Source organism: Antrostomus carolinensis, unplaced genomic scaffold, assembly GCF_000700745.2.
Source record: "Antrostomus carolinensis isolate BGI_N321 unplaced genomic scaffold, ASM70074v2 scaffold4791, whole genome shotgun sequence".
In the NCBI taxonomy this organism is placed as follows: domain Eukaryota; kingdom Metazoa; phylum Chordata; class Aves; order Caprimulgiformes; family Caprimulgidae; genus Antrostomus; species Antrostomus carolinensis.
In genome coordinates this window covers 1-12523 of record NW_010291897.1, presented here as the reverse complement: position 1 = coordinate 12523, position 12523 = coordinate 1, and positions in this window count along the sequence as shown.

Sequence of the window (12523 nt, the reverse complement as noted above, 5' to 3'; positions counted from 1 at the left end):
GAGGCCTGGCAGGGCTGTTTCCAAAAATTGTTGTGCTGCTGATCATGGCAAGTCTCTGATGGAGACCTATCTAAAACTGGAATGGCAGAACTGGTGCGCCATGCCATGTAATGCACTGGTGGAGATGCGTGAGGCCAGGATGGGAGTAGCAGGGTCTTGTGGTTCTGGTGGAAGTGATCCTCTGGAAGCTGGGTGCTGGAGTATGGCATTGCTGTATAGCCAGGAAATGACAATATGGAGGTGCTACGTTGGAGCAAAATTGTGTGACACGGTTTATTCAGTGCTTTTGTTCTTGCTGCTGCTCCCTGTTATAAGCAACAAATTAACACAGTTAATGCAATGGGAGAGATTATGTAAAGGTTTCTATGGCAGAATGGCTCTTAATGAGATCACAAAATCTTTGAAACAGAAACTTTTACTTTTGTAATTTCTGTCACCCCAGGAATGAGCACTCATCAGTTCTGTCACAAGAAGAATAATTAAAAATAATCTGTTAATTTCATTAGATTGTCATTAATCTAAACTCCCCAATTCACACACACACTTCTAAAACTACAGAATGCTGTAGATTAAGAGAGAAGCAGCTCAGTCCATCAGTTCATACAGCTAAAACTTGGGACAAAACAATATATTAACTACAATGTTCCTAGTTTGGCTTTATGCCTCAAGGTGAAAGCTGTAAGAGAAAAAAAAGTATGAATCTAACCACTGTTCTTTACGTTCTTGTTCTGTAGGATTAGTGTGATGGAAGTTTACATCCAAATTCAAAAATAAGTGCTCTACTTAATGCAGACAAAGACTTAATTTATTTTATTAAATTGATGTTAGAAATGAAGTTTTGATAGAAGAAACAAAATGGGAGTCTTCATAAAACTGTATCTTTTGATAACTTGTATTATAAAATGCAGCATTTTTAACTCAGTGCAGATTTACATCTGAATTCCAATTGGAAATTGGTATTGATTGATAATGTTGCTCATTCAACATTCCAGCATGCTGCAACAATAATGCAACAGACTGTGATAAAATGGGATGTGATCTAACAGGACGTGACCGATGGGATGAGAGCAGAACACTGGGTCTGCTGGTAGTGCTGTGCAGTGGTTCAGACTGGCATCTTATGTGCTTTGATTGTTCATTTCATTTTACTGTCATCCTACTGAGTTGAACATTTTAAAAGACAGTGTTTTTCCATCTGTAAGTCATGGAAAGACAGATGGATATGGAGAAACTCCTCCTACAGCGCCTTGACTGAATGCCATTGCCCACTTAGTGGTAGAGAAATCCCTTCTGGAAAGTTACAGTCTCCTTAAATATTTTATATTGTGAAAGGCTCTTTAATATAGGAACTTACTGATACTTGTAATTCTTTTTTTAACAAGTACAAGGAAAACAAACTGGTTCTTATCAACAGAGCTGCTGTATTATAAACACCGCTTCTGTTACACTGAAGTTAATCCCCAGTCCTGTTACAAGAGACTCATCCTTATTAAAGTAACATTAAGAGCTTCTTTTTATTGATCTGTTCCTTTCACTTAATGATAGGAACTTACTGATGTTTTAGTAATAACCTTGCAAGCTTTATTTCATTTTACTTCAATGTGTGTTACAGAAAGATGCTATGGAAACTAACTTAGCATAAACATTTTGCAGATGTCTTTAAAGGTTAGGGGAAAAAAGATTTAGTTGCACTGCATGTTAACAAAGATGGCTGAAAAACTACAAGATAAAAGAGAGCCTCGAGTATGAACATCAAAGAATTGTTAATGACAAGAAATACCATTAGGGTTAGCATCCCTTTTGTTTCAGCCCCCTCACACCTGCAGTGTGTTGCAGATTCTGTCTTTGTTGGCACATCTGAATTACTTCCATTAGCATTTATAGAAAAGTGGCTGCAAAACAACAGAAATGCACCCCTGTTTTTCTCTGTTGCTCCAAAAAGTCAGATATTAGGTTCTCTGTGGGTTTCCTTCAAGGTACAGTATTTTATTGTAAAGGAGACTATAGACCCAGGATTCCGTTGATTGCAAATGAGCTAGGTTGAAAGGAGAGGAGAGCTTTTGTTGCTGCTAGAGAACTAATATAAGCAACTACAAGAAGCGCACATAAGAAGCTCAGACATTAGCAATAGCAAAATCAGAGCGTGAAATTCAGATTAGCCCTCCACAGGCTGTGAGAGGGAGGGGGTATTGGAAGACTTGGCATGGCTAAAGGTGTAACCTGTTTCATTTGGCCCCTGAAAATTTTTAACAGATGGTGGGACCAGCTGTCTTTTTCAGCCATTTAATAAACTCTTCGGTGGTAACAGTTTGGGAAGTGGGGGGTTTTGAGTTTTAGGCCAGAGGAAAAAATAAAGAAATCTGTCCCAATTGTCTTTGCCAAATAGTGAAGTCTGGAAACATTATGAAAAGTTAAAGTGAAAAATCTAATTGATGATACTGTCCTGATTATCCGTTTCAACAGAAGAGGAAAAAAAGAACTGCCTGTGCCCAAGTGGAGCAGTGCATTAAAAAAAATGCCTATTATGTTGTTATCTTTATCTGTCATTTTAATTTCAGCTCTTGCAAAGGAGGCACATAATGAGAAATTTTAAATGAGCTGCAGAATGAGAAACTGTCTTACTTTTTGAGACATGATACTATGTCAAAGTAACGGGCAGAGTGATCTCTCATACTAAAAACAAACTCAAAAATATGTCTTGCATAAGTTAAATTTTACATGGTCTGCCCAGGTGAGTATAGCAATCAGTGAACTTATAAATGACAACTTATAAAATGACAACAAACTGCCATTTTCAAAACATACAGTGTTCAGACTTTATTAAAAACCTTAGTGATACGTGGGATTTTGCTTATTATGAGAGTTTACAAAAAATACACTGCAACTCTTAATTCTTCAGTTAATTTTTTTTTTTAAATTAACATTTCCAACACAACACTTAAATGGCAACACTCAATTATATGAGATGTTTTATTTAAAAAGCATGTCTAGTGTCTTTGAACAGAACAGTTCTTTTTGCACATTTACATGCTACCCAGCTGAGCAACGAACCCTTCCATTTGACAAGGGCTTTGTTCTGCCTACAGGCCTATTATAAGCCCTAGATTGTTTGCCCTTAATAAATTGCAACAATAAGACAGAAACCTCTTTCAAGTTAAGAGAAATAAAACACGTTGCCTCCATAGCAAAGCATATGAAGTTTAATAATGACAACAGAAACATATCTACTAAATCTCATTTGCTTTGCTCCCAGATCACTGTGGTTAAGATAGCACAGAAAGGTTAGCATCTTTCCATGCATGGAACAAAAGATTAAAGAAAACAACAGTGGGACAAAACAACTCTAGCTACAGAATTTTTTTTTTCTTCACAATATGAAATAATACTGGATGCAATATAAAGAGACTAGTGGAAGCTATACCAGAAAGAAATGTGAACATGATAAAACGTAGAGCAGAAAAATGTTTTTAACTGAAACAAAACATGATTTTGTATTAGTGAGAGGAAGAAAAAAGAGTGGAAATTATTCAAATTGAAGAATTTATACTAGTCACCAGTGTGTTGGTGTGTGTCGGCTTGTGTGTGCCTTTCAGGCCCTCCACTGAATCACAAAGCCCTACCAATTTTGCTTTTATAGCAGCTAATGAACATTCTTCTGTGGCTCAAGTGTTGGCTGGGAACTTGTGATCTTAAACAAAATTGTTAAGCCCTGTTTATGAGGCCCCATTTGTAACATTCAGCTGTCAGCTGTGTTGTGTTTGCTAGAGATTGTTAGAAATAGCTACCTTTGTTGAACTTAGATCTGCATATTTTTTCACTTAAGCTGGAAATTCCCAATGATTTTTAGAGTATATCTGCAAATTATGAAAAAAAAGTAGGAGGTAAAGTGCAAAAGGACACTTTGGACTCCCTGTGCAACAGTAAAATTCAAGGTGAGCATACCCTTCATTAAACCTGTAGGTATAAGTAATTTGAAAGAGCTTTCTCTATTAGAAACTCAATAACTCAATAGTGTTTTCAGAAAGAAATTCTAGTCACTGTTTCATTTATAGTTTACATTTTTTTTTTTTAATTGGCAGTTGGAAGTCCTGAGGATATAAGTATTTCTTTGCTTTGATAATAAGAGAAGTACACTTAGTACTTGGAAATGTTGCTGACCAGCTAGAAGTACAGTGATACAAACTTTCAAAGGAAATGTAGTGTTTATGACAGGTATTGATTCGACTGGGTTAAAGGGCTACTTTTCTTTCTTTTAAGATATTTTTGAGCTATGCATGATACTCTGAGGACTATTAGATATTTTCTTGGGAATGTTCAGTATTGCAGATGCCCCTAACTTTTCTTCTGCTCAGCCACAACATGCAGGAAACATCACTGTCATCCTGCTCTCACAGGAAGGGGGAGCTGAAGATCAAGGTGGTCATGGTTTTTCTCTCTCCTGTCTTCTTTTTTGTCAAAAATTAGAGGCAGATTCTTCATTGTCACTGCCCCAGTGCAGTGTCAAGGTGCCAGCTTCACTGCTTCTTCCAGCTGCTGCACAGAACCAAACAGAGAGCACATAATTTGTTATTTCTGAGAGGGCAAAGCCTTCCTGTTTTACCCCGTGGCTTCCTCTGTTGTATCCAGTTTCTGGGTGACATTTAGAAGAAGAATTTTAAAGGATGGACATGAAGAGAGAAGTATTAATTATCTTTGATGAAGGGAAAAATTAATGGACTTGGGGACAATGGTCTAGAAAACTATGGTAAGGGAGACTTAGAGTAAAAGAGAGGAAGCTACTTGAGAGAGGGAAAAAAAGATGTGAACCATTAGATTTCATGGAAGAGGCAACCTTTAGTAAATTTTGAAGATTATTCTCATCATGTACTATAATAAAGCATTAAATCAGCTCACAGAGTGTCTTAGGATGCCTGTAACATCTATGGTAGAAAACCACTTTGAGATGCTTTGGAAGCTTCTCAAGAAGGCAAGTGGTATAGTTACAGTGACTCCAATTAAGTTTTTTTAGAATACGAAATTATAAATGGACTAGTAATTGGCATTCCAAAACCAAAGACAAAATGTTTCAGGTATAAATTTTCTACAGTAGGAAATTGCCATGATATTGGAATCAGTATCTTAGGATCTGGTTCCCCTTTCAAAAATCACAAAAAATCTTCATTTTTTGATGGTTCAAAGTAAAACTACTTTTTTTTCCTAGGCCTGCATTACTGCAAGGACGCAGGTTTTTAAAGCGCTAAACCTATTATCTTTTATAAATCTACTAGAAGCTTTGGAAAGAATCTTTCTTGTCATAACTTTACAGAAAATGCCAGCACAAGAAAAAAAAAAATATCTGGGATTATTAATTTTCAAAAATACTAATTGTTCAGTATGCTAGAAATTTAGTATTTGGAACTCCAAAAAGATAGCCTACTGTGTAGGTGATAAAAATCATAGGTAGATGATAAATAATATATTTTATTAGCAAATACATCTCCAAACAAACCTCCATGAATACGCTATTAGATGGCTTGATGTAAATAGTTTTGCTGTGATTTATTCTTCATATTTATAAAAATTTTATAGCAATAATACTTGTAATACTTCATCTGAGGAGCATTGTTTTCTCCTGTATGAATTATATAGTCTAAAAAAACCCTTATTTCCCCCTTATTTTTCATTATGTTGCAAGAAATTATTTGGAGTTTTGAGACAAATTGCACAAAGATGGATATCTCTGGATGTCTCTAACATACATTTATGTTTTCACATGTAAAGATCTCAGATGCTTACAGCCCATTTACAATTAAATACATAATCTGTCTGCTCAGCCAGACTAAGTCTGGGTACTTTCATTAAAATCACACTGGTTTTGTTTCTGACAAAATAATTAATCAGTAGCTGGAAAATCATGTTTAACAATAGCTCACATAACACTCTGAGAGGCAGGATTACAAGCTTTCTCTCAATATCTTCTGAGTCTTCATTTAGCTCTTTGTATATCAATATATAGCTGTAAATAGCAACAACAAAACCTGGATTGAAACGTAGGACATGCAGGAAGAGTGCTGAACAAGTGTTAGATAGAAATAATTTTCTGCATCCTCTGAATTGTTCTGAATGGCCAAGAATTTAAAGTACTCCAAACATTTGTTCCTCTTTTGAACTCTCCGGCCTTCCATGATGTGAATGTGCCAGTTACATCATACACAATGCCTGTAAGACTGATAGAGGGAACCAGCCAAACATGGATCAACAAGGAGCTGGTAGGGGAAAAAACCATGTCCCAGACTTGGCCAATACAGCAATGTGGTTGTGTGTTGATGCCTCTTGTATTTGCAGAGCATCAGATTCTTGACAGCCAGGAAACAGTGTGATGGCCACAAAGCTATTGATTTTTTAAAATCAAAAGCTGAATTCTGTGTTACATACAATGGTACCATAGCTCAGCTGTTCTGCCACCAACAGTAGGTGCTGGTGATAACTGCGTGCCATAGATCTACATTTACTGTGTTTGATCATACCTGGTGGTAGAAGGATTCACTGGAAAAGGTTGGTGGAACGCTAACTGAGGTGAGAAGAAAGCTGACATAGAGAGAGGGTCTATTTGAGCTGGAGGAAAATTAGCTCTTCTGACTGCTCCCATCCATATGTGTGATCAAGGGGATTTAGATGGTAGCATTACTGAATTCCAGAAGTTGTGCCAATAGCAAAGCTTACAGGTCTTTCTGCAGAGGAGGTTGTCACCACTGTGAGCAGTTTTGATGATTGGCAAGAGAAACTAAAGCCTCGGACAGAGGACATGCTCGTAATTCAAAGTTGCTGTGAGAGTGTACAAGTGTCAGAAGGGACTGACATGAAATCAAGGGGGTGGGAGGGATTTAGAAAAGAGTTTGGATTTCGGAAGGGGAATGAGGTAGAACATCTTACAACATGGCCCCAAGTTGTGTGCCTCTGCTTTTCAGTAGGGCTGTTCTGTCCAACTCCCTGCTCTTCAGTAGGGTTCGTATGTGACACAGCACAGGGTATGTGGTCTCCCTGTGTTTCCTTTGCTAAGAAAGGAGTAATAACATACTACTTCTTTACAGAGGGGTTGTGAAGATAAATGCTTTGAAGACGATGTGCTCTAAAGCTCCTCCCAATACACTCACTGCACAGTTTGACCACCTTGTTACTCAGGGCTGTCCCAAGATTTTGCTTGTTGAGCCAATTCCCATATTTTCCCCCAGTTCCACGGGTAAATAGCTCTTTCTGTTACTCAGAAAAATATCCTGAATATGTCCCACACCCCTGGGTGCTATTCTCCTGCCTTGTGAACCCTGTCACTGGTAAACTTGGCAAGTTAAGAAAATGATGAAGAAAGTTTAGAAAAAGGTGAAAAAAGAAACTGTGAAAGATAGTTGCACTACTGGCTGGTGGCAGGAGAGAACAGGGAAATGGAGACATAAAGTTTCAATCCCTTTATCTAAGTTGAATATATATATATATATATATAGGTTGAGTGTCAGAGAAGGCTATATATGTCTGTGTGGGAGACTTAAAAGAACACCCCACAGAGATTAAAACAGCTTCAATCAATCACTTGAAGCAGAGTGAACTGCTCCATTTGTCTTGCTATTCTCATTACCAGCGACCTCAGCGTCAGGGTGTGTGAATCCATACTTGTTCTTAGTTTCTCCGGACAGTCTCAGCACTAACGTGGTGCCTGCTCAGAGGTTACCTTTTCAGCCTCTCCACCTAGAGGGTTAGCCTTTGCTTCTAATCAAGGGACTACAGGAATGTCCCTGGAGGTAAAGTTCTGCTGTAATGTAACAAGAAAGTCCTGGTCTCCAGGCTACTCCCTCCCAGTTCCAGACATCTAACCAATAGTGTTAGTTCAGAGTCTGTGTAGCTCTGTTTCCTCTTTCCTACATCCCTCCTCTGCTGCTTTCCAGTTTTTGATGCTTTACTTTGAGCACTGCAAGTAGTGTATAAATTTTAGTGGAGCAGCATATACCAAAGTAAAGAACAAGGCTGACTAGATTGTGCTATTGGTAAGTATGTATGAGAAAATACAGATCAGTTGGGGCTTGTCTGACTGGTAGAGCAACAGTAAACAGAGGAAGTGATTAGTTTTATAGATGGTGTGATCAAAATCCCTGTGAAGGTTATAAAATAGAGAACAGAAACTGAATTGATGACCAATGAGGCACATGCTATCTAAATTAAGAGAGCATAGGATCTCACAGGAGGAGGTCATCAGGGTATCAGAAAACTGAGGCAGGAAGTTCCTTTTGTCTCTTCCTACATTAAATTCCTGAGATAAGGGAATGCTATACTAATAGAGAAAACTAGATAAAAATGGAAATGTAATGCTTTTTCTTGAGTCTTTGCTATAGAGTTTAATGGACGAAGCTATATGCACATTGCTGCAACTGCCTCTAACTTCACTGTGTACATTCTAAAACTTGATTTAAGAAGGATTTTGATTACTCTTTTCTCTTATAAACACTATCTTACTTCTAGAATGCTAATTATCTTCATTTAGAGCTAAGTAAATGAGAACAGGCAGGAGAAATTCATAAACCAACTGATAACTATATCTCATTAAAGAGAATCATTGGCACTATAGAGCAGCTTCTTTCTGAATCACTCCGTGCGCCCAGTACACGTAGCATGTGCAGTGATGAGTGATGGAAGTGAAAAAAAAAAAAAAAAGTAGCAAATCATGAGCTTATTTCCTAAGATTAAAAATTTGGAAAATGGTTCCTTGTGGTTTAGTGTGGCCTTCTGAGAAGTAGTCAGTGGTTGTCAATCACAGAATTCTCCTGAATCCACTTACTTGGTTTTAAAAGTGGTTCATGTGATAGCACTGTATCATTTGGGCGTTGGAGTCCCAGCACTGCAGCATCGTGGTCTCTCCCTCAATCCCGAGCGTAAGGAATAAGTAATGTAGTCTAAGAATACATTTCCATTTTATTGCATTATCTGTTCTTTCTTTCATCTATAACAGGTGATTCTCTCAGCTCAATTCTAGTAGACTACAGTGGTCTTCCTGCACGTAGTAAGAAAAATAGGGATGTGAGGTTTACTGAGGGAGAGGAGCGAGAAAGTGTACCCATCTGAAGGTCATTTCTTTTTGCCCTCCATCTCACAGGCTCCAAAAGTGTGAGAAAAATGACACTCTTCATTAGACTGGAGCAGGAGTTATGGCCATGCTGACACCCTTGTCTTCGAGGGGAATATCCTTTCTGCTCTTCTTGTCCTGGGTTCTTAAACAGCTGGTCAAGCTGTTTGGCCCTGAGCAATAGAGGCTGATTGAAGAGTGAAGCGAAATGTGATTTTTCCCCAGATGAGGATTGTTTGCTTTGGTTTGGTATGGCCAGCCAACCAGCAGGAGGTACCTGCCTTGGCCAGTGCTCCCTGGTCATTGCTGCTTCACCTTGGGGTTCTGAGGTTTGAGCTGAGCTCGAGGAATTTGTTTAAGTGTTTGGTGAGGAGCAGTCTGGTGCAGGACTGAGGCAAAGAGCTCCTCTTTCCAAGCCTGGAGCAATTGTGTGTATGGACACAGTTGTTCCCTCTGTAAAGAAGGGGAAGGAAGCTGGTTCTGCTGTGTAAGAGTATGGTGAGAATGATTTCACATTCCTATAGCTCTGTGAGGATGGAAAGCATAATACAAGCATTGCATACATCTGAAATAATTTTATAGATTGTATTTTTATTTTCAGAATTGGAGGGGGCAAATTTATCTTTGAAGAGTTAAATACAATCTATGCATTTACCAATTATGTATTATTCTGCATCACTTAAGGCTATGAAACATACAGAAACATACAATGTACTGCATTCCTAAAAAGGCTTTTCTGTCAGTCTATGAGGACAGTTTTTTAAGTCTTTATGTTCAGCTAAGGAGAGATAAGTCATTTCAGAATTGTAATTGAAGCTTGGGATCTTGGGCCTGTGGTGGCAGCCAAGGCGACTGACGTCTTTAAAAAAATCCTCTCTTAATTTAGAAGCATCAACTGCCTTTCACTAATAGGTATGTATTACCTATTAGTGTAATTATTTTACTAATAGGTATGTACTGGAACAAGGTACCTTAGAAGTGTTATACAAAGAGGGCCTGTAGAGAGGGTCTTCAGATTATTTCCCTTGGTGTGAAGACAGTATCTCTTACTGTCACTTTCAATCCCATAATCATGTCCCATATCTGTGTCCCTGTTTTGACCCTCACAATCCCACTATGTGGCTTTTTCCTCCTCTGTCTGTTTTTTTCCCCAAAATAAAGTGCGGTTGTTGAAGACTTTCTATAGAGCACTTGCAGTTTGTAAGAAAGTTACGGATTTTTTATACAGTCTTGTTCAGTAGTCCTTGAAGAATGGCTTATTTCAAAAGTGATTCTTGAAATATTGAAAAATATTGCTGTTAGAAAACATTTAATCTTTTCTGTACCAAAATGTACTAGAATTACAACACAAGATCATTAAGTAACAGGTGTATTTTTACAGTGTTGGATTAATCTCTTCAGCTAAATCAATAGCAATGTGGCAGCCATATGATCATCCAATATTTATGTGTAGGTTGAACAATGATCTTTCTGTCTAAATTTACTTTGTGCTGTTCCCAGTTTTAACACAGTATAGACAGATAGCTGTTTAATTTGCCAGTAAATATACTAAGTAACTAAAATTAATTACCATGAGACCCAGTTTTTAGTTAATACACTCTCTGTAGTTAAAAGGAGACAAATAACAATTTAATTACCTTTTAATTCCATACTGAATAATTACAATACAAGAAAAGAGTGACTATATGTATCAGTAGTCATAAAAAAAAGTTCCCATCCAGTCTTCCCCAAACAAATGCATTCCACCAAAAATACACAGGCTTTTTTTACCTAACGTTTCCCAGAATGAGAGGACAAGCAGGGTGCACACAGCAGATCCTTTTCAGCTGCTCACCAGAGTCTTGGCTTTCTTTCCGTTTTATAGAAGTCCATTATAGCTATTAGAGTGGTGAAGAAAATGCAGCCCTGTATGCCAGAGGCAGAAAGGCATTTCCAGAGAGTTTAAAATGATCGTTTTGAACTGAAAGATGTCCCAGGCATTCCAAATGGAGCCAAGAATAAAACTTTCAATATTGATATAGTTAAGACTCTGACTCCTTTTTAAAGTATGGAAGCAAGGGCAGGAAGTATATCCCAAAATGTTCACCAGTGTTCCCTAAGGCAGGAGGAGGAGTCACAAAGGGCCAGCCAAGGAAGGGGTGGAAGATGAATACATTGAGATATTTAAACCTTTAACAACAGGGAGAAAAACTGAAGTGAGGCATACAATTTGTTTTGCTTTTCTTAAAGGGCAGCTCAGCTTTCAGAAGTTTGGGAAATCCTCTATTAATCTTTGTGAAATCCACACCTAGGCTGGGAAATGTTGAGGCAAGCCTTTAAATCCTGAATATGCCTTTGCGTGTGCCGATCTTGTCTAGAGTTCTGTGGTTTTCCTTTTTGAACAGAAAAATGCAGGAGGTGCTATAGCAGTTTTTAATCTTTCTTTTATTTTCATCTGCTGATGTTCAAATTAAACTCTGTTAAAACTTAGGAGATGTAATTGTATTAAAACTGTTTGTTGGTAATCTGAAGCCAATAAACAAACTATATGCACTAGCATTTGAAAAATGTGAACTGGTGACTCCTCTTATGCCAATCATGTTGTCTAGCATAAAAATGTCAATATGCTGAAGTAAATAATAATATTAATGGCACATAACTCAACTGTTTGCAGTGTACCCACATGTGCTTGGAGTTGTATGTGTAGGTTAATTTACCTTACTTCTAGTGATACTTCTTGCTGTTGTGGAGAGACAGTTTCTTTTAGTAAGGCTTTAAACCAGACAGTTGCAGTCTGAATGAGGGATGGTGTGAAGATGCTGCTTTTTGGAGCAAGCTTATTTAACGCCTGTTCAGGTTTAAAGCCTGCCACACTCTCGTGGAGAACTTGACTAGGAGGCTTGCCTGAATGTTCCATGCAGCTGTTCACTTAAAAGTGCTCATGTTTCTACTTCTTTGTCACAATTGTTTAGAACAGTATTTCGTTTAAGGCAGCCCCACATCCCCAGGCAGGTGGCCAGAGCCCATCCAGGTTCCCAGGGTCTTCCATGGCTGTGCCGGAAGAGCCGAGGGACTGGGCGTTCATGGTAGGGGACCGCCAAGGTCTTGGGAGGGACTGGGGGTGTCATGAGAGGACCTGGGTGGCAAGTTCACAAGAGTCTGTGGCAGTGTGAGCCAGAGACAGGCTGGGGTAGGCTCCAGGATGGCTTGCTGAGGGCCCAGGAGGCAGAGACACAGCGGAGACCTTGGAGGGGAGCACTGGCACCCAAGCAGCTGTTATTCCCAAGTGTTTTTTTCCCTGCTACTTGCATTCAAACTGGTGTCTGAAGAGCCCTGAGTGGTGGGGCAGTTGCTCTGGGATACCTGAATTTGAAAAATCCTGATTTTGAACACACTTGTCAACGAAGATGGTGATGGTGACTCGTGTTGTGACCAGTCTTTAAACCACCAGTCACT